Source organism: Pelophylax lessonae, assembly GCF_965119305.1.
Source record: "Pelophylax lessonae genome assembly, chromosome: 2".
Classification (NCBI taxonomy): domain Eukaryota; kingdom Metazoa; phylum Chordata; class Amphibia; order Anura; family Ranidae; genus Pelophylax; species Pelophylax lessonae.
The window spans coordinates 544,978,201-545,005,468 of record NC_138769.1 but is presented as its reverse complement, the minus strand read 5'-3'; the positions used below and the strand labels follow the sequence as shown (position 1 = coordinate 545,005,468).

General features: G+C 47.6%; 1 protein-coding gene across 1 annotated transcript in view; it reads right to left on the bottom strand.

Moving 5' to 3' along the window:
- GTF2F2 (general transcription factor IIF subunit 2) overlaps positions 1–27,268 on the bottom strand; it is a 501,983-nt gene that overhangs the window by 321,291 nt on the left and 153,424 nt on the right. The window lies entirely within an intron of this gene.

The following is a 27,268-nucleotide window of genomic DNA, read 5'->3' as shown; positions in this document are numbered from 1 at the left end:
GCTTTCTTGACCCCCGTCCCTGACAGGCTGCCTCCACCCGAGCCACCATAGACTCCAAAACTGCTGTAAATGCCTCCATACTCTGTGCACCGGCGGGTCCCGTGGCCCCCTCGAGGGAAACAGGTGGGGGTACTTGTGTGGCAGGGTCCATGATTATTCCAGTAATTTCCCGGAAAATACAATTCAAATTTAAATAAAAAAACTTTTTTTTTTTTTTTCAGACCCCCAGCGCCACAAAAGCCCCTCAGTGTTACCTGCTAGGGATCCCTATCGATCGAGAGAGAGAAGAGAGAGAGATAGACCCCCAGGCTCACCACTTGATTCTCAGAGTTCACTGCAACAGGTTACAGCGCTGTGTTCACAAACAGGAAGTCTTTTGGCTGGCTGCCCAGGAAGAAAGGAGGCGGCTCCGCCCCTCTGCACGCCTTCCGACGCCTCCCCTAGCTCCACGAGGTGTTTGGATCACCTCAAACATGGCCGCCCCCATGCTGGAGACACGAGGCTACGCCAAAATGGCGGCCTCGTGCGATCTAGCAAACAATGGCGGCGGTTAGTACCGAATAGCGGCGTGACTGCAGAACATCACAACACTTCTCTACATGGGGATTTAGCCTGGTCGGCGGTACCGGCCCTGGCGGACCGCATGGCCGTTCGGAAGGCCTGCTATCGCTGGAGACTTGACTAGGAAAGCAGTCTACATGTCCGTGGCTACTGACTGGTAGGATACTTATATTATCACAGTAAGATACCCATACTGCCACTAATTACAATCTTTTTTAACATGATTACAATTAGATTGTCAGCTCCCAAACCAAGCCTCCTGGCTTTTTGCACATAAAATCACACTCAAAGTAGGGGGATCTGTCCCATGTTATAGGATAGAGGGGAACTCATCCTTACCATACAGAGATGGGGCCCGCGTTCACCACAAGACCCGTCAGGGGAAAAGGGGGAACATGCTACTCACCATACCAGAACCAGGCGGGCACCAACTCCTGACAGTACCCCTCTCCACCGAAGTTGGAGGGCTGTCGACCAATACGGACGCCGTGACTCATGGTCCTTGGCGTTTCAGCGAGACGTTTAACTCGCGGGGTCAGTCCCTCCAGTGGGACTATGTCGCGGCCGACCCAGCGCGGAGCTATGGCCTGCACGCGCTCGTAGGCTGAACTGGGGTGACCACTGGATCTCAACATCCAGCCCGTCGCCCAGTTCAGCTTTCTTGCTTGAAGATCTCACAGGAACACTGGAGAAAAAAAGCTGTCTAAAAAAAAAATCTTTTTAAGAAAAAAAATCCTGCCAGGACCGAAGATCCCAGCAAGGTATCTAGGTCCTTACTCCTGACTAGACAGAAAAAAACTGATTTGCTGAGGCAGAGAGAGAGAGGATATACCCTCTGGGACTGCCCCTAAGGTGTGGCCAGAGCATTTTAATTTCCTGTCTAGTCCTGCTCCTGTGGAGGCAACATAACCCGAAGGTGCTGTATCACCGAGGACTACGTCTGTCAATGAGCGAGGGAGAAAGACCTTTTACAACCGAAAACAAGCGAGGGTGCAAAAATTGCGCTTCACACCACGAAATGTACGTTTTCCACGTACGATGATAAATCTTCCTAGAAGTCGCTTTTCTAGCCTTCAACAGGGTAGGAATCACAGACTCAGAGACCTCTGTCACTCAGCACCTGACTTTTATCTTATATACAGTGGGTACGGAAAGTATTCAGACCCCCTTAAATTTTTCACTCTTTGTTATATTGCAGCCATTTGCTAAAATCATTTAAGTTCATTCTTCTTCCTCATGAATGTACACATAGCACCCCATACTGACAGAAAAACACAGAATTGTTGACATTGTTGCAGATTTATTAAAAAAGAAAAACAAATATTACATGGTCCTAAGTATTCAGACCCATTGCTGTGACACACATATATTTAACTCAGGTGCTTTCCATTTCTTCTGATCATCCTTGAGATGGTTCTACACCTTCATTTGAGTCCAGCTGTGTTTGATTATACTGATTGGACTTGATTAGGAAAGCCACACACCTGTCTATATAAGACCTTCCAGATCACAATGCATGTCAGAGCAAATGAGAATCATGAGGTCAAAGGAACTGCCTGAAGAGCTCAGAGACAGAATTGTGGCAAGGCACAGATCTGGCCAACGTTACAAAAAGATTTCTGCTGCACTTAAGGTTCCTAAGAGCACAGTGGCCTCCATAATCCTCAAATGGAAGACGTTTGGGACGACCAGAACCCTTCCTAGAGCTGGCCGTCCGGCCAAACTGAGCTATCGGGGGAGAAGAGCCTTGGTGAGAGAGGAGAACCCAAAGATCACTGTGGCTGAGCTCCAGAGATGCAGTCAGGAGATGGGAGAAAGTTGTAGAAAGTCAACCATCACTGCAGCCCTCCACCAGTCGGGGCTTTATGGCAGAGTGGCCCGACGGAAGCCTCTCCTCAGTGTAAGACACATGAAAGCCCGCATGGAGTTTGCTAAAAAAAACACCTGACAGACTCCAAGATGGTGAGAAATAAGATTCTCTGGTCTGATGAGACCAAAATAGAACTTTTTGGCCTTAATTCTAAGCGGTATGTGTGGAGAAAACCAGGCACTGCTCATCACCTGTCCAATACAGTCCCAACAGTGAAGCATGGTGGTGGCAGCATCATGCTGTGGGGGTGTTTTTCAGCTGCAGGGACAGGACGACTGGTTGCAATCGAGGGAAAGATGAATGCGGCCAAGTACAGGGATATCCTGGACAAAAACCTTCTCCAGAGTGCTCTGGACCTCAGACTGGGCCGAAGGTTTACCTTCCAACAAGACAATGACCCTAAGCACACAGCTAAAATAACGAAGGAATGGCTTCACAACAACTCCGTGACTGTTCTTGAATGGCCCAGCCAGAGCCCTGACTTAAACCCAATTGAGCATCTCTGGAGAGACCTAAAAATGGCTGTCCACCAACGTTTACCATCCAACCTGACAGAACTGGAGAGGATCTGCAAGGAGGAATGGCAGAGGATCCCCAAATCCAGGTGTGAAAGACTTGTTGCATCTTTCCCAAAAAGACTCCTGGCTGTATTAGATCAAAAGGGGGCTTCTACTAAATACTGAGCAAAGGGTCTGAATACTTAGGACCAAGTGATATTTCAGTTTTTCTTTTTTAATAAATCTGCAACAATGTCAACAATTCTGTGTTTTTCTGTCAGTATGGGGTTCTATGGGTACATTCACGAGGAAGAAGAATGAACTTAAATAATTTTAGCAAATGGCTGCAATATAACAAAGAGTGAAAAATTTAAGGGGGTCTGAATACTTTCCGTACCCACTGTATATATCTCTATATCGCGCACACACACGGCATTATGAAAAGTATTGGGACACCTGCTTTTACACGCAGAAACTTTATTAATGGCATCACAGTCTTAGTCTGTAGGGTTCAATATTGAGTTGGTCACCGTTTGCAGTTAGAACAGCTTCAACTCTTCTGGGAAGGCGGTCCACAAGTTTTAGGTGCGTCTATGGGAATGTTTGACCATTCTTCCAGAAGCGCATTTGTGAGGTCAGGCACTGTTGTTGGAGAGAAGGCCTGGCTTGCAGTCTCCACTCTAATTTATCCCAAAGGTGTTCTATCGGGTTGAGGTCAGGACTCTTTGCAGGCCAGTCAAGTTACTCCACTCCAAACTCGTTCATCCATTTCTTTATGGACCTTGCTTTGTGTACTGGTGCGCAGTTATGTTGGAACAGAAAGGGGCTATCCTCAAACTGTTCCCACAAAGTTGGGAGCATGAAATTGTCCAAAATGTCTTGGTTTGCCGACGCCTTAAGAGTTCTCTTCACTGGAACTAAGGGGCCAAGCCCAACCTCTAACCCCCCCCCCCAAACATATTATTTGGACACTGCCTTTGCAATTTCTTTGTAAACATTTGCGGAACATCGCCCTAAATGGTGAGTTCTGCTTTTAAGCGTATTGTTTTTGGGAGGAGAGGGAGCGATACCATAATTTTGGCAGTTACCTGCTCCCACTTCTGCTGGAATCACCTACGAAGCTGGCTGTAAAGCTGCAAGGAGTCACAGTCACTTTCCCACACTAGACAAACCGGGGACTCAAAGACTGACGAACGGCTTGGGTGAGCACGGCGCTGGATCCATGGACAGGTAAGTGTTCTTATAATAAAAAGTCAGCAGGTACATTATTTGTAGCTGCTGACTTTTTTTTTTTTCTACGGACTGAAGAACATCTTTAATAAAAATGTGACACTAAAAACATTTATCAACCAGCTGCTTAACGTAGTTGTCCTCAAATTACAGCCCTTTTTTAAGTGGTTATAAAGGCAGAAGGTTTTTCTTATCTTAATGCATTTATAAAGCACGAGAGACTTGGCTGTCTGGGACTCCCCTCCTTATTGGCTCCACTGCCACTGGCTCCCGCTGCTGTCAAATTCAATGAGCCAATAAAGAGAGAAAGAGAGAAAGGGGAAGGGCAAGGCCTCACACTGTGTCTAATTGTACACAGGGAGCTGCGGTTCAGCTCAGGTGCCCCTAAAGCAAGCTACTTGCTGTGGGGGCACTTAACAGGAGGAAGACGGACCCAAAAAGGAGGAGGATCCTGGGCTGTGCAAATCCACTGAACAGAGCAGGCAAGTATAAAATGTTTGTTATTTTTAACAGAAAAAAAAAAAAAAAACGAGACTTTAGTATCACTTTAAGCCTTTATCCCACACCTGGGGCACTATTCCTCCTACTGAAACCAACAAAATGACACCAACAATGGGCACACATTCTCACACTTACATCACTGATGGGGAACAGTTTCTCCCACCAGCAACAATAAGGTATTCCTTCTATTCATGCCAACAACTGGGTGCATTTTCTCCTACTGAAAATAACCATGGGAGCACAATTTCACCCTCCGATACAAATGATGAGAAACTCATCCCTCTGACACCAATAATGGGATATTATTCCTTTTCCACTGACCACAGTCCCTAGGTCCTTTTTTTTTTTTTTTAATTCATACAGATCACCAACCTAGCACATTTTTTCAAATAAATGACCGACCACTGAGCCTAAGGCATTGTTTACTCCAACCAACTGGCATTTTCTACATTCACTGGCCACAGTCTGGCACCACTTAAAGTCTGAAGGACAATGTACTGGCCCTTTGCTTAAGAGGAGGTTGGGGACCACTGACTTAGGTTCTAGCAAAATAACTGGTCACAATAACTTGCTTTATTATTGTATTAGCTGTTTGGTGATACACTTATAAAAAAGACAACACACTATTACCATAACTACAAAAGACCCATGGTGCAACATCCATGCAGTAAAGCAGTTAGGAACCAAACATTTTGGTCTACAGAGTAGCACCGTTGACTCAACCAATGCAAGCTGAATAGTGAAACTCTATTATATACCAATTTGAGGGTGGAGAATTATAAGATATGAAAAGTGCTGCTTTCCAAGAATATATCTAAAAAGTTATAAATAAAATGGCTTCATTATTCAGTTTATTAATGAAGCTATTAAAATGATAAAGCAGCACTAAATTATGCATGCTTTCCAATTAAGTCTCTTGGGCAGGTAAGATAAACTGTAAAGGAATTTATTTCAGAAATGATGCATTAATGATTCTGCAATTGGGATGCAATAATATATTCCTATCAATTAAACTGGCATAAAATAAGGTCTGAAGTTGATGTGAAATGATTTGAGAGTGTCCACAGACAGTAATGAAAATTTAAATCAGCAAGGCAAATGAAATTATGATGGAAGATGTTCATAAAAGAAAGTCTTACAATTATGGCATTTTTACAAGCAACATTACAAATGCAGCTTGACAGCAAATTATTTCATAAGTAACAGCCCAGTTGCGTACTATGTTAGAGCCCAAATATTGCCACAGACCTAAAATGGTTGTCGGACAAGTCAGAAGTAATCCAACTCTGATTGTATTTTTACTAGTGGAAGGAGGAGGAAAGTATGGGGGGGGGGGGGGGGGTTTTAATGTGCACAGACATGCTTGAACACATGGCTATATTTGACTTTAAAGGTGAACTCTGAGTTCAGCTTTAAGAAGTCTACTTATAATACCTTGAGAAGTGATTTGAAGCACAGAGAAAGTGCCCTAATAAGATGGAAAGCAATTCCTTATTTTGAAAATGGTATCAAATATTGGTTAAAAAAAAAAAAATAAAGAACGAAATAATAAATGTATTATTATAAATAATAATATTTCTTATTGTAACAGCTGTTGAACCTTTTTGGTCAGCACAGCACTTGATTTAATTACGAATTGATTGGTATGGGGGTGGAGTCTCCTATTATATATATGTGTGTGTATATATGTGTGTGTGTGTGTGCTCATCGCCAAAACGCATTAGCCACCTTGTCCATTTTATTCACTGAGTTGTGACAATAAAGAATTGGAAGATTTACAGTTTCCGGCTGTCCTTTTGCTTGACATTGAGATCATATATCCCACAGGCCTTTTCACAAGCATTGCTGACTCTAACAGTTCCTATTAATACAGGTGGTTAAAATTCAGCTTTTAGCTGCAGATAGATGAAGTTATTTACCACAGCCAAATACAGACAATGCATCTATATGGCCCCATTCACACACACACTGCGTTTAGCAACAGTTTCATTATATGCTGGAAAAACTGGATTTTTGTACTTACTGTAAAATCCTTTTCTCTGAAGTTCATTGGCAGATGCAGCTCCATATCTTCCATATTTTCTTAGACCATTGGGTTATGCTCCTCCAATCAGGATTAGGCACTAGGCAGGAAAAAGCTTTACCACACCTATGGGGGCGGTCACTGCAGGCAAAACCCCACACACTCTGCTACAGCAGCCAGTTTCGTTGCAAGCAGTGTTTAGAAGAGAAAACAACCCCATTCACTCAGAAGCAGAGGGGCGTGTAAGTACAAAAAGTACAAAAGTACAAAAATCCAGTTTTCTCTATCGTTCATTGACAGACACAGCTCCATATCTTCTTAGACCATTGGGATGTCTCAAAAGCACTATTTTTATGAGGGGTGGGAAGACAACTCAAAGAAGAATGTAACTCCCCAAAGGCTAAACATAGCCAACCAGGTAATATGGAGCTCACCTAGTAAAAATATACACCCTCAAAGAGAACAAAAAAGATTTGCTTTAAACAGCAGCCTGCAAAACCTTGCGGCCAAAAGAAGCATCTGAAGATGCCAACACATCAACTTTGTAGAATTTTGTGAACGTATGCACAGGCGACCAAGTCGCAGCTTTGCAAACTTGCATCACTAACGCCTGATGGCGAAAAGCCCAAGAGGCACTCAGCGGTCTAGTAGAATGTGCAGTCACTGGGAAAGGAGGAACCTGACCCTTCAGTGAATAAGCCTAAACAACTGTCTGCCTGATCCACCTGGAAATGGTCGCCACAGACACAGCCAATCCCTTAGGAGGACCCTCAGTAAGGACATAAAGAGCATCTGACTTTCTAAGAGACTCAGTAACAGCTAGGTAAACTCTGATCGCTCGAACCACATCCAAAGAATGAAAGGCAATTTCCTTAGGATGCTTGGGACAGAGTAAAGGAAGCATGATGTATTCATTCAAATGAAAATCAGAAAACACTTTAGGGAGAAAAGATTGATTTGGTCAGAGTACCACTTATCTCTGTGGACCACCAGATAAGGCAAACGGCAGGACAACGCCACCAATTCAGACACTCTGCGGGCAGAAGTGATAGCCACCAAAGAGGCAACCTTCTGGAACAATAGGGAGATTTCTCTACTTTCAATGTTCTCAAAAGGAGGCTTTTGAAGAACAAATACCAGATTTAGGAACCGTCTTGGAGAAGCCATATGGCGCACTCCTCTATTAAAGGTACAAATCAAGGCATGCATATCTAACGGGCGTTGAAAATATATCGCTAAGGCTGACACATGGCATTTGATAGTGCCCAAAGACAACCGCTGTTCATCCCCTTTCGCAGAAAGGCCAAAACCCTAGCAACCGAAAACAAGCGAGGGTGCACCTTCAGCAATTCGCACCATGAAATGTACAATTTCCACATACAATGATATATCTTCCTGGAAGTCGACTTCCTAACCTTCAAGAGCGTAGGAATCACAGAGTCAGCAAGACCTCTCTCAACACCTGGCTTTCAACAGCCATGCTGTTAAAGCCAGTGACTTTAAAGCAGGATGGAAGATCGGATCCTGAGACATCAGATCTTCCCTGAGAGGAAGTCTTCAAGGAGCATCGGCGACCAACCTTACTAGGTCTGCGTACCAAGACTGGTGAGGCCAGTCTGGAGCCGCCAGAATGACCGGAAACCCTTGCACCTCTATTCTGCGAAGAAGCCTCGGCAGACATTTCAGTGGAGGGAACGCTTAGATCAGCCAATACCGACCCCAAGAGCCAACAGTGCGTCTGTGGCGTCAGCCAGAGATTCTCGAGATCTGGCTGCTTCTCGTCTCAACAAGAAGGTGCAGAGGTTCATAAACAGATAGACCACGGGTGTCCCCCACCTGACACACAGGAGATGAAACACCTCCGGGTGTAGGGACCACTCCCCTTGATCCAACACCTATGACTCAGGTAAACCACTTGCCAGTTTTCCACACCTGAAAAAGGAGTTTGTTGGGAGCTTAAGGTGGGAGGTAGGTCTATTCAAAAGTCTTGATGGGAGAAGACAATCGGGATATAAACCAAACTTCTGCGATGCACAATGACACTATGCGGATACCCAGGGCAGCTGAAGCAAGATTCCGCTGACAACAGAAGAAGAAATAGGCACGGCTGAGTGTGGCATCGTGACTTTATTGTACAATGATAACAAACTCACATGAAATCACATAAAAGCCGGTGCTTGTGCTACGAGCACTTCTTGGTATGTAGCGCTTCCATCTTCTGGCTGACCAGCAGCCAGGAGATGACGTGGTGGGAAGAAGACCAATGGAAGAAATAGATTGGAACTGAGGCAGCGGTGAACCGCAAGCCTCACGGATGGACCGCATGGACGTGATGACGTAACGCTTTTCGGAGCATGCGTACAACGCTCCTTCACCAGGCGTCGGAGGAAGAAAGACCCTCGCCAAGGCTAAATCCAGAGTCAGGCCCAGATAAGCCAGTCTCAAGGAAGGTAGCAGTGTGGATTTCTTGAAATTGATGGTCCATCCGAACTCCTGCAGGGAGCTGACAGTGATCGTCATATCACCCATAAGGGCTGAAGGAGAGTCTGCTCTCGATAGAAGATCGCCCAGATACCACAGTACCGCAATCCCCCGTTGGCGCAACAATGCCCACACAGGGGCCAGTACTTTGGTGTACACCCTGGGACCCGTGGCGAGACCAAAGGGTAACGCCACAAATTAATAATGTTCCTCTGCTACGGCAAAGCATAGAAACCGCTGGAGACCAGCGTAGATTTGGATGTGTAGATATGCGTCCTTGTTATCTATGGAGGCCAAAAAGTCTCCCTGGTGTAGAGACGCCACTACACTAGAATTCCCAGAAGACCTGAATGGCTTCCCTTTCTCTTGCGACCCGGAGGTACGAAAAAGACGCTTATGAGCAGTCCATCTAGGACGTGGCACCTTACCCTTAGAGGACTGAGGAAGAAGAGTATTCTTCCCCCCCCGTAAGGCCTTTGATCAACTCGTCCAAAGGGGATCCAAACAAACTCTCCCCCAAATAGGGAAGATCTGTCAACGCCTTTTTGAAAGCCTGGTCCGCGGACCAGCTTTTCAACTACATAATGCGTCTAATCACAATCCCCACTGCCGACACTCTGGCCACTAGAGGAGCTGCATCCAAGGACACATCACACATGAACACCAGAGCTTGAGCCATCTGGTCTATTGGTTCTAGCACCGCTGGGGGGAGCTGCTTAGCTTCCAAGTTACCTCTTAGTAACCTCACCAATTCAGTAACCATCTGACACCATGACATTCACAAATATTGGTTTCAAATTGGAACGAGAGGGATAGAGACTCCATTTACCATCCACAGGGTCCGCGAGGGCCGAGGATTCTTCCACCGGAGCCACAGTAGACTTATTCAGCTTGGAAACCGGGTGATCCATCTTAGGTGGCACGGTCCACCTAGGGGAAACTGCATTTGCAAAAGGATAACGGCGTTTAAAGCGCTTAGGCACAACTAACATGCTTGATGCACCGCCATTGTTCATTGACAATATCGTCGAAAAATTCCAGTCAAGGGAACACCTTGCCAGATTTGCGGGAGCCAAAAGACAACTGCGAACCCGACGCTGTAGATTCATCAGCCAATTGTAAAGTTTCCTGCACTGAAACTAAGTGCTTCAACCAAAGTGCATTCCCGCGCAGCGGCAGACCCTCTTCACCATCAGAATGCGACGACCCTAATCCCTCATGGTGCTTCTGCCGTGGCCAAGTCTGCCTCAATCTGAGGAAACTACCAAGAGAGGCGAAGGCAGAGGGCGTTTCCAGCTAACAAGGCTTTTACATACAAAATCTATCTTAGACACAAGGCTTTCCAAGACTGCCATAATCGCAGACATGGGCTGCAACCAGAAAGTTCTGCAGCCACTCCTAAGGGGTCTGTAGGTGAAATTGTTCCCTGGGACTCCATACAACACTGATATGAAAAAAATGCAGTGTCACTTTAAAAGTTGCTAAATCGGAATCCCACCGCTAAATTTGCGGTATACCCAATGCCAATGCAATACAAGCAGATAGAGTGGGTGAGTAAAACCTACAGGGACCCCAGAAAACGTTATCAGACCGCTCAGGAGACTGCCAGCACTATCTTGTTAAAGTGAAAGTAAAATGTTTCTTCACAGGAAATGACAAGCCAGCTTGTCAGATATTTTAAGTTACATGCTGTTCGCCTGTCCAGCATTGTGGACTACAAGAAAATGACCACCCTATGTATTCCTATGGGGAACTAACAAAAAATGGCTGCCCATGCAATTCAATGGGAAAAGAAAAGGCATGAAGGGTGGGGGTGCTGCCAGCCAGTGGGTTCGCTGCAACTCAGGGCGTTCCAGGTCGATCGCGTCCCAGTGAGACATGTCCAGCAGCCTCGTCCCCATCCATTGGGGCTCTGTCGCGGTGAGGCCTAGTTCTAGACTAACCTGCTCACGCTCGCTGGCCAGGCTGGGAGACCATAGGGATCTAGAATATCCAATCCAAAATCACAGCCAGCTTGTTGCTTGAAGTTCTCCAGGAACATTACACTTACCAAGTAACAATTGACGGGAACAATTGACTTACCGTAAAATCCTTTTCTCTTAAGTTCATTGACGAACTCTCTCTGATCCATATCAGTAGAGTTATACTGTCCCCTACAGGAATAGGACACTAGGCAGGAAAAAAAGTTCTGGCTACGCCTATGGGCAGTCCCGGAGGGTACACCCTCTCTCTTCCTGCATAGGATGTCAGTTTTGTATCAAGGCAGTGTCAGAAAGTAACACCAACACAACTTAAAATAGAGGGGCCGGTACTACGTCCATCAATGAACTTGAGAAAAGGATTTTACAGTAAGTCAAAAATCCAGTTTTCTCTACCGTTCATTGACGGACGCATTTCTCCATCTCCATATCAGTAGGGACGTCTCAAAGCAGTGCCATAAAATGAGGGATGGGACCAGCAGAAAAAAACAAGTCCCCAAGGCTAAACATAGCCGACCAGGCAACATAGGACTCAGCAGAACAAAAAGATGAAGCCCACCTGAAACAAACAGTAAACACCCTCAAGGAAGGCCAAAAGCTCTCCAGACAGCAGCCAGCAAAAAACTTTGCGGCCAAAAAGAGGAATCTGCAGATGCCAGCACATCCACCTCATAAAATTTGGTAAAAGTTTGAACAGACGACCAGGTAGTCGTCTTGAAACCTGAAGCACAGACGTCTGTATGGCGAAAAGCCCAGGAAGCACCAGACGCCCGAGTAGAATGCGCCAAAACAGGGAAAGGTATAACCTGCCCCTTAATTGAATAAGCCTGCACCACCGACTGTACGATCCATCTGGAAATAGTCACAGCAGACGCAGGCAGCCCTGTTCTTGGGCCATCCGTGAGTACAGAGAGCGAACCTGAGTTACGAAAAGACTTAGTAGTCGCCAAGTACACCTTGAGTGCCCAAACTCTATCCAGAGTATGCAACGCACATTCCTTAGGATGTGGGGGCTCAGGACACAAGATGGTAATACAATGTCCTTGTGCAGGTGAACACTTGAAACCACCTTCAGAAGGAAGGGTGGATCCGGATAAAGTACCACTTGGCCCCAAGAACCAACATATAGGGAGAACAACCGGACAATGTCGCCAGTGCCGACACCCTGCGCGCAGAGTGACAGCAACCAAGAAGGCCACCTTCCGTAATAAGGTAGGCAGGGGATATCCTTGAAACTCGCAAACGGAGGGTCTTGAAAAACTGACTGCACCAAATCAAGGTCTCCAGAAGGTGAAGGAGGTCGCACCGGAAGAACCAGGTGTCGCACCCCCTGGAAGAAGTTACACACCAGGGAAAGGGTGGCCAACGGCCTTTGGAAGAAAATTGCCAAAGCCGAAACCTGACCCTTGACAGTACTCAAGGCCAAATTTAGATCACCTCCCCATGGAAGGAAACCAAGATCTGGGCCACCGAGTAAGAGCGAGGGGTAGCCCAAGGAGACTCACATCACGCAATATACGACTGTTTCGTATGATGAAAAAAATCATTCTAGAAGACATTGCCCACGCTTTAAGCAGGGTGGGAATCACTGAAGCAGATAATACTCTGTCCTTCAACACATGGCTTTCAACAGCCAAGTTGGCAAGCCAGCGACCGTGAAGCCGGATGGGAGATTGCCCCAGGACACAAAAAACCCTCCCTGGAGGAATTCTCCAAGGAGCGTCAGCGGCTAGCCTGACCAGGTCGGTGTACCAAGCTTGGCAAAGCCAATCCGGAGCCACGAGAATAACTGAAATCCCTTCCGCCTCGATCCTGCAAAGGATTCTTGGCAGCAACTTGACAGGAGGAAAGGCAGACAGCAGCTGAAACTGACCTTGGCCCATCCGCGAGCACTCTCAAACAACCATGCCGGCGTCAGCCTTGAGCAGGTGACCATGCCAAACTTCTCCGAATCGTTCATGTTGAATCTAGCGAATGTTCTTGCCTATGACAGAACCCATGGTGCAACCATTGCACGTGCCAGAGGGTCCCGGGAGCGGGCCACAAACCTGCACTATCCTGTAGATGCGACGCCAACAGGTCCACGTCTGGAGTGCCGCCAACGAAGGCACAACTGCTGAAATACCTCCGGATGAAGGGACCATTCCCCTGCATCCAAGGACTGTCGACTGAGGCAATCTGCCTGCCAATTTTTCCACACCTGAAAAGGGAACAGCAGAGAGCAGGAACAAGGCACTCTGCCCAAGGAAGAATGGTCACTTCCAAGTCCGCTAGGACACACTCAGTGCCCCCTTGGTGAATGACATAAGCCACGGTCGAGGCGTAGGCAATTGAACATGCACCGGACAGCTACAGGTGCCTGATCCAGTGAACTAGACAAAGCTGGAACACTTTCAGCCCCAGGACAATAAGGATAGAGGGAAAACCAGGAGTGTGAGGGTTCGACCACCCCAGGGAGGGGGCCCGCGTCCACCCCAAAATCCACCAGGGAGGGGGGGGGGGGAATGTTTACTCACGATACCAGAAACACAGGCAGGTGCCATCTCCTGACAGGACCTCACGCCACCGAAGTGGAGGGCTGTCGGCAAAATTGGAACGCTGCGACATAAGCCTAGACCCTGTCGTGTGCGTCCTGGCGAGACGTTTAACTCGTGGGGCTGGGGCCAGTCCCCGTCCAGTGGGACTATGTCACGGCCGACCCAGCGCGGAGCTAAGGCCTGCACGCGCTCACAGACCAGACTGGAGTGACCACTGGATATAGAGATCCAGCCCGTTGCCCAGCCCGGCATAGTTGCTTGGAGATTGCACAGGAAAAAATTCCAGAGAAAAAGGCTAGCTAAATAAAATCTACATAAAAAAATACTTTAATTTTTAAGATCCCAGCAAGGAACTAGGTCCTTACTCCTGACTAGGCAGATTAAAACTGACATCCTATGCATAAAGAGAGAGGGTGTACCCTCTGGGACTGCCCATAGGCATAGCCTAGTGTCCTCCTGTAGGGGGCAGCATAACCCTACTGATATGGATCAGAGAACTGTGTCCGTCAATGAATGATAGAGAAATAACAAATTTCCCTATTATAGCCAAGACCGAAGTCCCAGCAGGGAATTAGGTCCTGTTCCTAAACTAAGCAGAAACAAAACTGGCTGCTGTAGCAGAGTGTGTGGGGTTATACCTGCAGCGACAGCCCCCATAGGCGTGGTAAAGCTTTTTCCTTCCTAGTGCCTATTCCTGATTGGAGCTGCATCTCTCGATGAACGATAGAGAAAAATAAAGTTGACGGCGTGCAGGAGCAATGTATCGCAGCTATCTGTAAGGAGCTCGGGTTAATCACAATACATGATTTTATCTGTAAATAGCAGCGGTAAGATATTAAAAAAAAAAAACACAGGAAGTACATCAGAATCTCAAGGGATACCTAAAAACTACCCACAAAGTTGCAAGGAGGATACAAATAGATATAGGAGGGATGACTGCCTAGGATTTATCCCATGAGTCTATAGCTGGATACTAGCAATAAGATTACTTCTGTAATCCATTTTCAATGAACACACTTCAGCAAATGTCAAAGTCCTCTCACTGAACAAAGGCACAGGAAAGGGAGGGCAAAAATGCGTAGTCAAGGGACCAAAAAAAAAAAAAACGAGAACAGGGGCTATAGAATTCATCGTAGCTAAACTTAGCCGTACGTAATCGCAGGTAAACGCAATGTACAACAGCAAGAGATCACTGTGTCAGGAGTGTTGGAATTTCAAAACAACAAAACAGCATTTACAAGTGGCAGAACAACTGACAGTGTGAACTGAGCCTGACAGTGTGAACCTGAGCCGGGAGCCAGGCAGTGTGAACGGAGCCAGGCAGTGTGAACGGAGCCAGGCAGTGTGAACGGAGCCAGGCAGTGTGAAAGGAGCCAGGCAGTGTGAAAGGAGCCAGGCAGTGTGAAAGGAGCCAGACACTACTCTCCGCAAGGCTCCTTCCCTGAAAAATAAAAATACTAAAGATATACTTGATTCTACAAATCTATAGGCTTCATGAGCCATTATAATACCGTGATACTTTTTTTTAACATTGTGTTCCTAAGAGAGGAAAACATAATTACTATTATCCTATTGAGTCTGCAATGCACAGGTACCATTGCAAGAAGTTGTGACATTTTAAGAACATTAGCTTTTTTTTTTTTTTAACTGATCAGGCAGAAGAAAATGCTGTTATCTTACAAAGGAGGGTGTCTATCTACAGAACATGGAAAAATCATGTTAATAAAATATTTTACCCTCAGAGTGATGAAGAAAGAAAATAAACCACTTAAACTAAAGTACAAACAAGCTGCTAGCAAGCTTCAAACTTCTTGAAGCTTGTTGAAAGTGTGCTGAAGCCTGCTAGCAGCTTGCTTAAAGCGATAATCAACACTCCCATTATGATCTATATCAGGAATTCCCAAACTACGGCCATCCAGTTGTTCATGAACTACAATTCCCATCATGCCTAGTCATGTCTGTGAATGTCAGAGTTTTACAATGCCTCATGGGATGTGTAGTTCTGCAACATCTGCAGGGCTGTAGTTTGGGAATCCCTGATCTATATTATTGTGCAACAATTGCAAACAAGAGTTAAATAGTACTTTAAAAGCTTCACCAAAGCATGCTGTTCACACTGCTCTTATACAAGCTGAAGACCATGCGAAATATGCCTTAGGTCCTGTTCACACCTGAGCATTTTTCAGCTCGTAAAACACTCATCTTTGTAGTCTCAAATTGCCCATCAAGCAAAACCCCATTCATTTCAACGGCCCCTGTTCACATTTGAGCATTTTGTCGCCTGAAGCTCAAAAAAGTACATGAGCTTCTTTTTGGCAGATTTCAAGCGTTATTGATAGCCTGCCTCCAAACACCTGCAAAAAATGCCTGAAGAAAAGCCTAAAGAAATGCCTCAAAGGCCTGGAAAAAAAACTCCCCAAAAAAAAACTATCTGCTCAGATGTGAATGGAGCTTTAGTGTATTTAGTATTTGTTTTTCTGTTTCCATTGTATTTATTGTTTTCAAGCAAGAGGAAAAAACAGGCTCATGGGCAAGCCTACGCAGGGGCTCCGATATTCATACACATACCAAACACAGGCTTAATCAAGGAGAACAACACTGTCATTTGAAAACATGAACAAGGCCCACTGGAGTGCTAAAACATAGAACAAAATGTAGCAAGCGAGACGGAAACATCCTAGGGCAGTGATGGCAACATCTGGGGTGCCAAGGTTCGCCATCACTGTCCTAAGGTAATGATCGGATTCTCAAAATGAAAGGAAGGAAAGAAGTAGAAAGAGAAGAAAGAAACAAGGAAAGGCAGACGAGAGCAGAAGGGAATTGGGGGGGAGGGGGGGGGGTTTGGAGCTTCACGGACCTGGTAACACCGCAGGATGCAAATACTTAGTATTTCTTTTTAACATGGGGGGGTGCTTTTTTTGGATAGCTCCTTTAGCTGATTGAAGAGAATGCTGCACTAGGATAGGTGTTCTAATCCCACTCCACTCTGTCTAAATCTAAAAAACTTTTCCTTTAGTAATACCTCAAACCACATGAAAAAAACCTAAGCCTTTCTTAACATTATGTAAGTAGTATAACAGATGATGGTTACCAAGGCAACTAATACAATGATGAACAGCTAATGCACTTGAATTTTATGGTTTTACTTTTTAAACCAGTCTGCCAAGAACATCAGTCAAAGTACTAAAGTTGATTGTTTGCTTTTTAAAAAAGTTTCATGGCAACAATAGCTCTTGTCCCTGCATAACCTTCCAGACATTTGAAAGTATAAAATTGCAATCATGGCTTTCCTGCTCCAACAGTTAATTTGTAAACCCTGCTAGCATGAGAGGTTTGAGATAAAAAAACACGATGCCACTGTCATCTCTTGTCGTGACTTTAATGCATTGGCTTAAGGGCTCATTCACACGTGTGTTGATTATGAAGAATGAAGCAATGTTCACTAAATGCTCCTGTGGCATTTATGATGTGCTTATGGTGTGTTTATTGATAAACGCCGATGGAAGTGTTGATTTACCAGTGGGAGGTATTTAAAAACGGGGTTAGTGGTGTTGAGGAAATTATCTGTTTTGATATGTTGATTTAGGATAAAATTCAATAATTACATAAAATGAAAAACAGCAGCCTTGTAATCATAGTCACAATTGCTCTCCTGTTCCCTGGAGGACAGTTTTTCCAAGTCTAAGAATAATAATACCCTCTCAACATGTTGCCACATCTGGGTGTTTTTTGGGGTTTTTTGGATGTGTCACAAAAGGCAATATTTGAGTTATTTGTTTATTAAAAATAGCATGCAATATATACTGGCTATAAAAACCACAAGATATCACTTTAACCCCTTCAATACAGTGCACTTCTACCTGCTTCTTGCCCAGGCCAATTTTTAGCTTTCAGTGCTGTCGCGCTTTGAATGACAAGTGTGCAGTCATACAAAACTGCACACAAATGAGATTTTTATCATTTTTTTCCCCACACAAATAGAGCTTTATGTTGGTATTTAATCACTACTGGGGTTTTTATTTTTTGCTAAACAAAAAAATACCAAAAATATTGAAAAAATAGAATTTTTGTAAGAACTTACCGTAAAAATGGATTTTTGTAAAATCTTACCGTAAAATCCTTTTCTCTTAGCTCATCGACAGACGTAGTCCTCGGTGATACACCACCTTCGGGTTATGTTACCTCCGCAGGAGCAGGACTAGACAGGAAATTAAAAAGCTCTGGCCACACCCTAGGGGCAGTCCCAGAGGGTATATCCTCTCTCTCTCTGCCTCAGCAAATCAGTTATGTGAAAAAGCAGTGCTTAGAGAATTTAACCCAACCCAACTCCAAAACAGAGGGGCGGGGACTACGTCTGTCGATGAGCTAAGAGAAAAGGATTTTACGGTAAGATTTTACAAAAATCCATTTTTCTCTAGCGCTCATCGACAGACGTAGTCCTCGGTGATACACCACCTTCGGGACGTCCCAGAGCAGTATCACAACTGAGGGGTGGGAAAATGGAAATCAAATCCCAATCTAGAAGGCCCAACCGGTGCCAACTAGAAGTTTACAATGCTCATCCTTAATGATGAGACTCAACCAAAAAAAAGAGAAAACAATTTTTTTTTTTTTTTTTTTTTTAAACAGAAAAAAACCCTCGAGGTAGACCACCGGTCTCCTCAAATTGCGGCCTGCAAAACCTTGCGGCCAAATGAGGCATCCGCCGATGCCGTCACATCAATTTTATAGAATTTTGTAAAGGTATGTACCGACGACCAGGTGGCCGCCTTACATACCTGGACCACTGACGCCTGATGGCGAAAGGCCCAGGAAGTACTGAGCGCTCGAGTGGAGTGCGCCCTAACAGGGAACGGAGGACTCTGACCCTTAATAGAATAAGCCTGTACCACCGTTTGTCTAATCCATTTGGCAATGGTCGCGGCAGATGCAGGCAAACCCTTTCTGGGGCCATCCGTGATCACAAAAAGTGAATCCGTCTTACGGAATGATTCCGTAGCTTTCAGGTATACCCTGATTGCCCGAACCACATCTAAGGAATGCAACGCATGTTCCCGATGATGCTTGGGCTGAGGACACAAGGAAGGTAGTACAATATCTTCATTCAGATGAAAATCTGAAACCACCTTGGGAAGAAAAGATGGCTTAGGATGAAGTACTACCTTATCCCTATGAATCACTAGGTATGGTGACTGGCATGATAATGCAGCCAGTTCTGACACCCTGCGAGCAGAAGTAATAGCCACCAAGAAGGCCACCTTCTGGGATAGAGTAAGCAAGGGAATCTCCCTGATGTTTTCAAAAGGAGGTTTCTGTAGAACCGACAAAACCAAATTAAGATCCCAGGGCGGTAAGGGCGCGCGGACTGGAGGAGCCAGGTGCCGCACCCCCTGGATGAAATTCCGCACCAAGGATTTGGTAGCTAAAGGCTTCTGAAAGAAGATTGCTAATGCTGAAACTTGACCCTTGATGGTGCTCAAGGCTAGCTTCTGCTCAACCCCTTGTTGCAAAAAAGCCAATATTCGAGTCACCGAATAGGTACGTGGAGGAAATCCTAAAGATTCGCACCACGCAATATAAGTCTTCCATGTGTGATAATAGACTTTGCTGGAAGTCGCTTTCCTTGCTTTAATAAGGGTAGGAATGACTGAAGTAGACAAACCTCTGTCCTTCAGTACTTGGGTCTCAATGGCCAGGCCATTAAAACCAGCGACTGTAAAGCACGAAGGTAAATTGGTCCTTGAGACCACAGACACTCCCTGAGACGAAGTTCCCACGGAACGTCTGCGACTAACATGTCCAAGTCGGCCAGGCCGGCTTGAGGAGGCCAGCCTAGAATTTCTAGGACCACTGGCGCTGATTGGATCTGAACCAGGCGTCCCTAGAGCTATCTGGCCCCGACCATCCGAGAAAGTCTGGTCGTTTTCTGTTCCCACACATTTATCAGATACCTGATAGTTATCAGGAAAAGTGATCTTTTCTGGTTGAACCTCAGGGACCGAAGTCACCCGACTAGAGGCTACTTGGCCTATCTGGTCAACCAGATCCGATTCCTGTGAGGTATCGGGACTAATCTTAGGAAAAGGTAAAGGAAAAGATCTTTTCAGGGAACAGTAACTACCGCTTCCTGTGGTACTTAAATGTTGGAAGGGAAGAATCGCACCGGTAGTAGTGGTTGATGCTCGATCTAATGTCCTGAATACCGGTGAAAACGTCCCCCCACCCTGAAACCGGGTGGGGGCGCACCTTCAGGCTGTGTACTCCTTTGCTTCGGGTTTGGCTGGGTTGGTCCCCTTCTTGAACCCTCCTGGAGGAGTCTTGCCTTTCCCGCTAGTACCAGCCGGGCGCCCTTTATGGGCGGTAAAGAAAGGTCCTCGCTTGTTGCGAGGTCCCTTAGCTTTTGCAGCCTGTGGCAAAAAAGTGCTCTTGCCCCCAGTGGCATCCTTAATGATTTCATCTAGGTTGGCTCCAAATAGACGATTCCCCTGAAAGGGGAGATTGGTCAAGGTCTTTTTGGAACCTAGGTCAGCTGACCAGCATTTTAACCACAGCACACGTCTGAGGATCACTGCTAACTTAGATGCATGCCCTAATAGGGGAGTAGTGTCCAAGGCTGCGTCACAGATAAACCGTAGCCCTTGTATGATCTGTTCCATCAAATCAGATGTCTCCTGGGGAATATCTTTTCCCCTAAGATCTTGGCGTACCATCTTCGCCCATTCCGTAAGTGTCTGGGAAACTAGACCAATAACGATTACTGGTCTAAATGCTGACCCTATCAGAGAAAAGATAGTGCGGGACTCTGCTTCTATCTTTCGATCCACCGGATCCTTAAAGGACGAAGTGTCCTCCACTGGAATAACCGTGGCTTTATTCAGCCTGGAAATAGGCGGATCCACGACTGGTGGTACCGTCCATTTCTTAATGATGGATTCCTCAAACGGATAGCGTCTAGCAATACGCTTGGAAATAGTAAAGGTACGTTTAGAATGCTCCCATTCTCCTTTAATCTGATTACCAAAACATTTAGGTACAGGAAAAGCCTTGGCCGTCTTGATGGGCTTATTAGTCCCAAAAGGCCTCTCTGTTTCAGTTGCCTCTGCCGGTAAAGCCTCAAGTTTTAAGGTTTCTTGCACTGCCACAACTAGTGCGTCCACCAATGCTTCTTCCTGAATTATAGCAAGAGAAGAAGCGTCCTCCTCACTGTCTGAGGGGGCTTTACCTGGGATAACAGCCCTTGCAGAGGAACCTGCAACTGCCGTGACCATCTCTGAATCTGAGTCAGAGGTGTCAGATGGTATAGGGGTAGGCGGGGGTCGCTTCCTTGACCCCCGTCCCTGACAGGCCGCCTCCACCCGAGCCACCATAGACTCCAAAATTGCTGTAAATGACTCTATACTCTGTGCACCGGCGGGTCCCGAGGCCCCCTCGAGGGAAACAGGTGGGGGAATATGTGTGGCAGGGTCCATAACTCCTCCAGTTACTTCCTGGATAATATAATTCAAAAGTAAAGAAAAAAACTTTTTTTTTTTTTTTTTTTCTTTTCTGACCCCCAGCGCCACAAAAAAGCCCCTTAGTGTTACCTGCTTAGGGATCCCTATCGATCGAGAGAGAGAGAGATAGACCCCCAGGCTCACCACTTGATGCTCAGAGTTAAACTGCAACAGCTTACAGCGCTGTCTTGACAAACAGGAAGTCTTTTGGCTGGCTGCCCAGGAAGAAAGGAGGCGGCTCCGCCCCTCTGCACGCCTTCCGGCGCCTCCCCCAAGCTCCACGAGGTGTAGGATCACCTCAAACATGGCCGCCCCCATGCTGGAGACACGAGGCTACGCCAAAATGGCGGCTCGTGCGATCCTGCAAGAAAAAATGGCGGCGGCCTGCTGAATGTCGGTGTGCTGCACACAACACTGTCTCTGCCTGGGGATATGGCGTGGTTGGCGGTATCGGCCCCTGGCGGACCGCATGGCCGTTCGGGAGGCCTGCTAATAGCTGGAGATCTGATTTGGAAGGCAGTCTACATGTCCGTGGCTTCTGACTGGTAGGTAGCTTATACTTAACCCATAAGATTCCCAGAATGCCACAGATTACATCTTTTAAACATGTATACAATAGATTGTTAGCTCCCAAACCAAGCCTCCTGGCTTTTTGTACACAAAAAATCACACTCAAAGTAGGAGGATCTGTGACATGTTATTGGATAGAAAAGACTCTTTCTTACCATACCGAGAGGGGCCCGCGTTCACCACAAAACCCGTCAGAGGGAAAGGGGGAACATACTACTCACCATACCGGAACCAGGCGGGCACCAACTCCTGACAGTACCCCTCTCCACCGGGGCGGGAGGGCTGTCGACCGATACGAACGCCGTGACTCATGGTCTTTGGCGTTTCAGCGAGACGTTTAACTCGCGGGTTCAGTCCTTTTAATGGGACTTTGTCGCGGCCGACCCAGCGCGGAGCTATGGCCTGCACGCGCTCGTAGGCTGAACTGGGGTGACCACCGGATCTCAACATCCAGCCCGTCGCCCAGTTCAGCTTTCTTGCTTGAAGATCTCACAGGAACACTGGAGAAAAAGCTGTCTAAAAAAAATCCTTTAAGAAAAAATTCTTGCCAGGACCTAAGATCCCAGCAAGGTGTCTAGGTCCTTACTCCTAACTAGACAGAAAATAACTGATTTGCTGAGGCAGAGAGAGAGAGGATATACCCTCTGGGACTGCCCCTAGGGTGTGGCCAGAGCTTTTTAATTTCCTGTCTAGTCCTGCTCCTGCGGAGGTAACATAACCCGAAGGTGGTGTATCACCGAGGACTACGTCTGTCGATGAGCGCTAGAGAAAATTATTTTCTCTGAGTCCTGTGACAGTCGCCGCCCGATGGTATTAGCCTTCACTAATGGGTAATGGCGCACTCTGCAGGAGCAGGCTAGGCAGATAATTGATCAGGTTAATACTAAAAAAACGTTTTTATACCTCGGCACGCCACTAGGGGGCCAGCCCTGTCATTATCCTAGACCCAATCTGATATTACCTCAGTTTGTAGCAAGCCGTATCGGAAGGCAACAACCCCCCGATCCAGTGGCGGGGGGCCGCGACTGTCAGAGGACTCAGAGAAAATAATTTTACGGCAAGTTCTTACAAAAATTCTATTTTCTCTTACGTCCTCTGACAGTCGCCGCCCGATGGTATTAGCCTTCACTAATGGGACGTCCCAAAGCAGTGCAGGTATGAGGGGTGGGAAAGCAACGCAACCAATTGAGAAGGTAATGCAAATAACCGGGGCCAGTAACAACTTGAGCCCACAGGAAAAAACTGGAACAAACCCAGTAAAAAAAAAGCCAAAAAGGAGGGACAGTAAAACAATGTCCCCCTAAACAACTGCCGCACTCAAAACTTTGCGGCCAAAAGGAAGCATCCGAAGATGCCAAAACGTCAAGAGGTGGAACGAAGAAACCACCTTGGGAAGAAAGGACTGATTCGGTCGCAGAACCACCTTATCTCTATGAAGCACCAGATAAGGAGAACGGCAGGACAAAGCCGCCCAGTCAGACACACTGCGAGCCGACGTGGCGGCCACCAGAAAGGCAACTTTCTGGAATAACACAGACAGAGGAACCTCTCTGATGTTCTCAAAGGGAGGTTGTTGTAGCACAGACAAAATCAAATTTAGATCCCATGGAGGCAAAGGTGCTCTCCTCGGGGCAGCCAAGTGCCACACCCCCTGAATTAAGGTGCGGACCAAGGAATGCGACGCCAAAAGTTGCTGAAAAAACATGGCCGACAACTGACCCTTGACCATAGTCAGCACCAGATGCTGATCCACGCCCTTCTGCAGGAAGGTCAAGACCTTCGCGAGAAGGAACGAGGGTGAAGACCAATCGTCTCGCACCAAGCGATATACGCTTTCCAGGTGCGATGATAAATCTTCCTTGAAGGCTTTACGAGCCTTTACCAGGTAGGAATGACCGCCTGTGGAGGACCTCTATCCCTCAAGACCTGGCTTTCAACAGCCATGCCGTTAAAGCCAGAGACTGTAAAGCAGGATGGAAGATCAGTCCTTGAGACAAAAAAAGATCGTCTCGCAGCAGAAGCCTCCAGGGAGGTTCGACGACCATCTGGACGATGTCCGCGTACCAGACCGTCGAGGCCAGTCCGGGACCACTAGAATGAATGACATCCGTTCCGACGCCAATCTGCGCAGGAATCTGGAACAACGGACAACAGTTGAATCGGAGGAAAAGCAGAGATCAGCCGATAGTGGTGCCAAGGCACCACCAATGCATCCGCGGCGTCTGCCAGAGGATCGCGAGTTCTGGCCACAAACCTTTCCACCTTTTTGTGGAGACGGGACGCAAACAAAACCCCGTCCGGGGTCCCCCACCGGGCGCACAGGAGGCAAAATACCTCTGGATGCAGGGACCATTCCCCCTGGTCCAAGGTCTGGGGACTCAGATAGTCCGCCTGCCAGTTGTCCACACCCGGAATGTAAACAGCCAAGAACGCCGGTACATGCGATTTGGCCCAAGACAGGACCTCGGCCACTTCCATGGCCGCCCAGGCACTCTTCATGCTCCCTTGGTGATTTATGTATGCCACGGCCGTGGCATTGTCCGTCTGCACCCGGACCGGACACCCCTGAAGCTGAGAAGACCACCAGAACAGACAAAGCTTTATCGCCCGGAGCTCCAAGACATTTATCGGTAGCGAGGTCTCCCCGCCGACCACTTACCTGGGCACAAAGCGTGCCCAGAACTCCTCCCCAGCCCGATAGGCTGGCATCCGTGGTGAGAATCGTCCACAGCAGAGGCCAGAAGGACTGACCCTGCGTCACGGACAGCGACTGGAGCCACCACAAGAGGTCCGACCTCACCGAACAACTCAAGGAAATTCTCCTTTCCAAGGACTGAGGCGTCCTGTCCCATCTGGCCAGGATCTCTGTTTGTAGAGTCCTGGTGTGAAATTGAGCAAATGGAACTGCTTTGAAGGCCGAGACCATCAGGCCCAGAAACCGCATGCAGGTCCGCAGAGTGGAGAGATCGTTGTGCCTGAGAGCCCTCATCTCTTCCCGTAGAGTCCCGAGGTTGTCCTCCGGAAGGAAGACCCGAGAGTGAGCAGAATCCAGGACCATCCCTAGCTACTGAAGATGAGTTGAGGGAGTCAGTGCTGACTTCCAAAAATTGATGGTTCACCTGAATTCCTGAAGTGTCTGAACCGTCACAGCCAGATCTCTCGCCAAGGTCACACATGAGTTCGACGTTAACAAGAGGTCGTCCAGGTAACCGAGGACCACAATGCCCCGGAAGCGCAGTAAAGCTAGAACCAGAGCCAACACCTTAGATAAACCCCTGGGAGCCGAATCGAGACCGAAAGGTAACGCCACAAACTGGTAGTGCTCCCCAGCCACCGCGAAGCGGAGATATCTCTGATGACCCTCAAGAATAGGGATGAAGAGAGACGCATCCTTCAAGGGGGTGGATGCCAGAAAGTCCCCAGGCCTCAATGAGGCCACCAACGACCGGATGGACTCCATCCTGAACCACTGTACCCGCACAAAGCGGTTCAGAGACTTCAAATCCAGCACCATGAACATGTGTGAGTAAAAACCTGCGAAACCTTTTCCGTGAGGGAACGGGTACAATGACTCCTTGGGCAAGCAGATCGTGCACTGCCCCCATGAGATCCTGAGACGATCGGGGGACAGCTGGAGAATAGACGGGAAGAACCTGTCTGCGGGGCGAGATCGAAACTCGATCTTGTACCCTGAACAAATCAGTTCGTGAACCCACCTGTCCTGAATGCCGGACAACCAGGGTTCCTAAAAGTAAAGCAGACGTTCCCCCACCCCGACAACAGGTGAGGGCTTCCCTACAGGAAGAGGTGGACTGTGCCGCCGAACCAGAATGACCGGCATTTGGCGTACCTGACCACGGCTGCTTGTGGCCACCGGGAAGTTGGAAGGGTTTACCCTTCTCCTGCGTCCCAAAGGCACGAAAGCAATTATGTTGAGTCTTGAAGGAGGGGCCCCTCCGCGTGCGGGGGGACTTACCCTTGGTGACCTGGGGCAGCAGAGTACTCTTACCTCCCGTGAGCCCCTTAATCAACACATCTAGAGTTTCCCCAAAAAGACGACCTCCCTCATAGGGGACCTCAGACACCGTCTTTTGGGACGCATGGTCAACCGACCAGCTCTTTACCCAGGTAATGCGGTGGATCGCAAACCCCACCGCTGACAACCGGGCGACCAACGGAGCCTCGTCCAAGGCCGCGTCGCACAGGAACATCGCAGTGTGGATGAGCTGATCCTGCTGCGAAGCCCCTTGCCCATGTAGTGAGCGCTTGAGAGGTCATCACGGAGGCAAACAAAGATTCCCACAGGTAACCCGCCACCAGATAAATGTGGGGGGTCTACCGCCTCCATAAACGGATAGCGGATGGAAAAAAACGCATAGGCACTACCAACATGTGCTAAATGCGCCGCCACTGGTCATTCACAAGCTCGTGAAATTCCTCAGAGCAGGAAAAAAGCCTGACCCGACTTCTGGGGTCTGCGGAACCTGAAAACGGACCGCTTACTTGACTGAGCTGGCTCATCGTCAAGATTGTTATAACGCCAATAAGAGTATCCATCGTAGCGCGTTCCCGCGCTATGAGAAGGAAAATTCCCCCTCCTTCTCCCTCTCAGAAGCGGAGGACCGGGACCCCTCAGGGGGACCATCGTCCGTGGCAACCAATTCGGGCTCCGATTCAGAGGTCGCAAGAGTAGCAGATATGGAGGCCACGGAAGAGGATTCAGGTGTACCCGAAGCCCCCACCAGGTCTGCGGGGGATTATCCTGGGAGTCCATTTTTGCCTTAAAAAGAAAAAGGGATGCTGGCCCTTTAAATCCGCGGTTCCCGCGGAACCCCCCCCCCCCCCGCGCAATCTGCACTAACAGAAAGAGCACCCTGTGAAAACACACAAGCCACGAGTAAAAAAACTTTTTGGTTGAAAAAGACCAGATTAACAAAAATCCCCAGCCTGTCAGCACATTTTTACACAGGAGAAATTGTGAAGGAGGAATTGACCTCACAGCTCTAGATGCCAGCCCTCGAGCCCAGAGAAAAGGTGCCTATTGAAAGTCAATGACAAAAGTCAAAGGGAAAATGGCCGCTTGCCCTTAATAGGCATGTTGCCCACACCCAAGATGGCACCCGACCAGGAGCATGTGCAGAATCCTAACATGGCTGATGTCTTCACACAAACATGGTGGCCGCCCCAAACGGTGGCAAATTGAGTGTACAAACACATTTTGGCAAACATCAGAGACCCCAGGGAGACCCCTACAGCACCCCATATAGCGCCCCCAGCGGGAGCAGGGAGAGGAGGGAGAAAACCACCAACCCGGCCAGAAGGGGGACCCTACAGAGACCATCGCCCTGCTATCCCCTGAGCGTGGGCCCACAACCCCCCTAATACGTCCCCAGGGACAAGGGGGTATCAGTACTCACCATCCAGGAAGCGGGCACTGCTCAGATACGGGAGACCTCCCACCATAAGTGGGGGTGCCGTCATGGAGGAACGCTGGCAACACGCGGGCGATCCAGGTTGAGATATCCT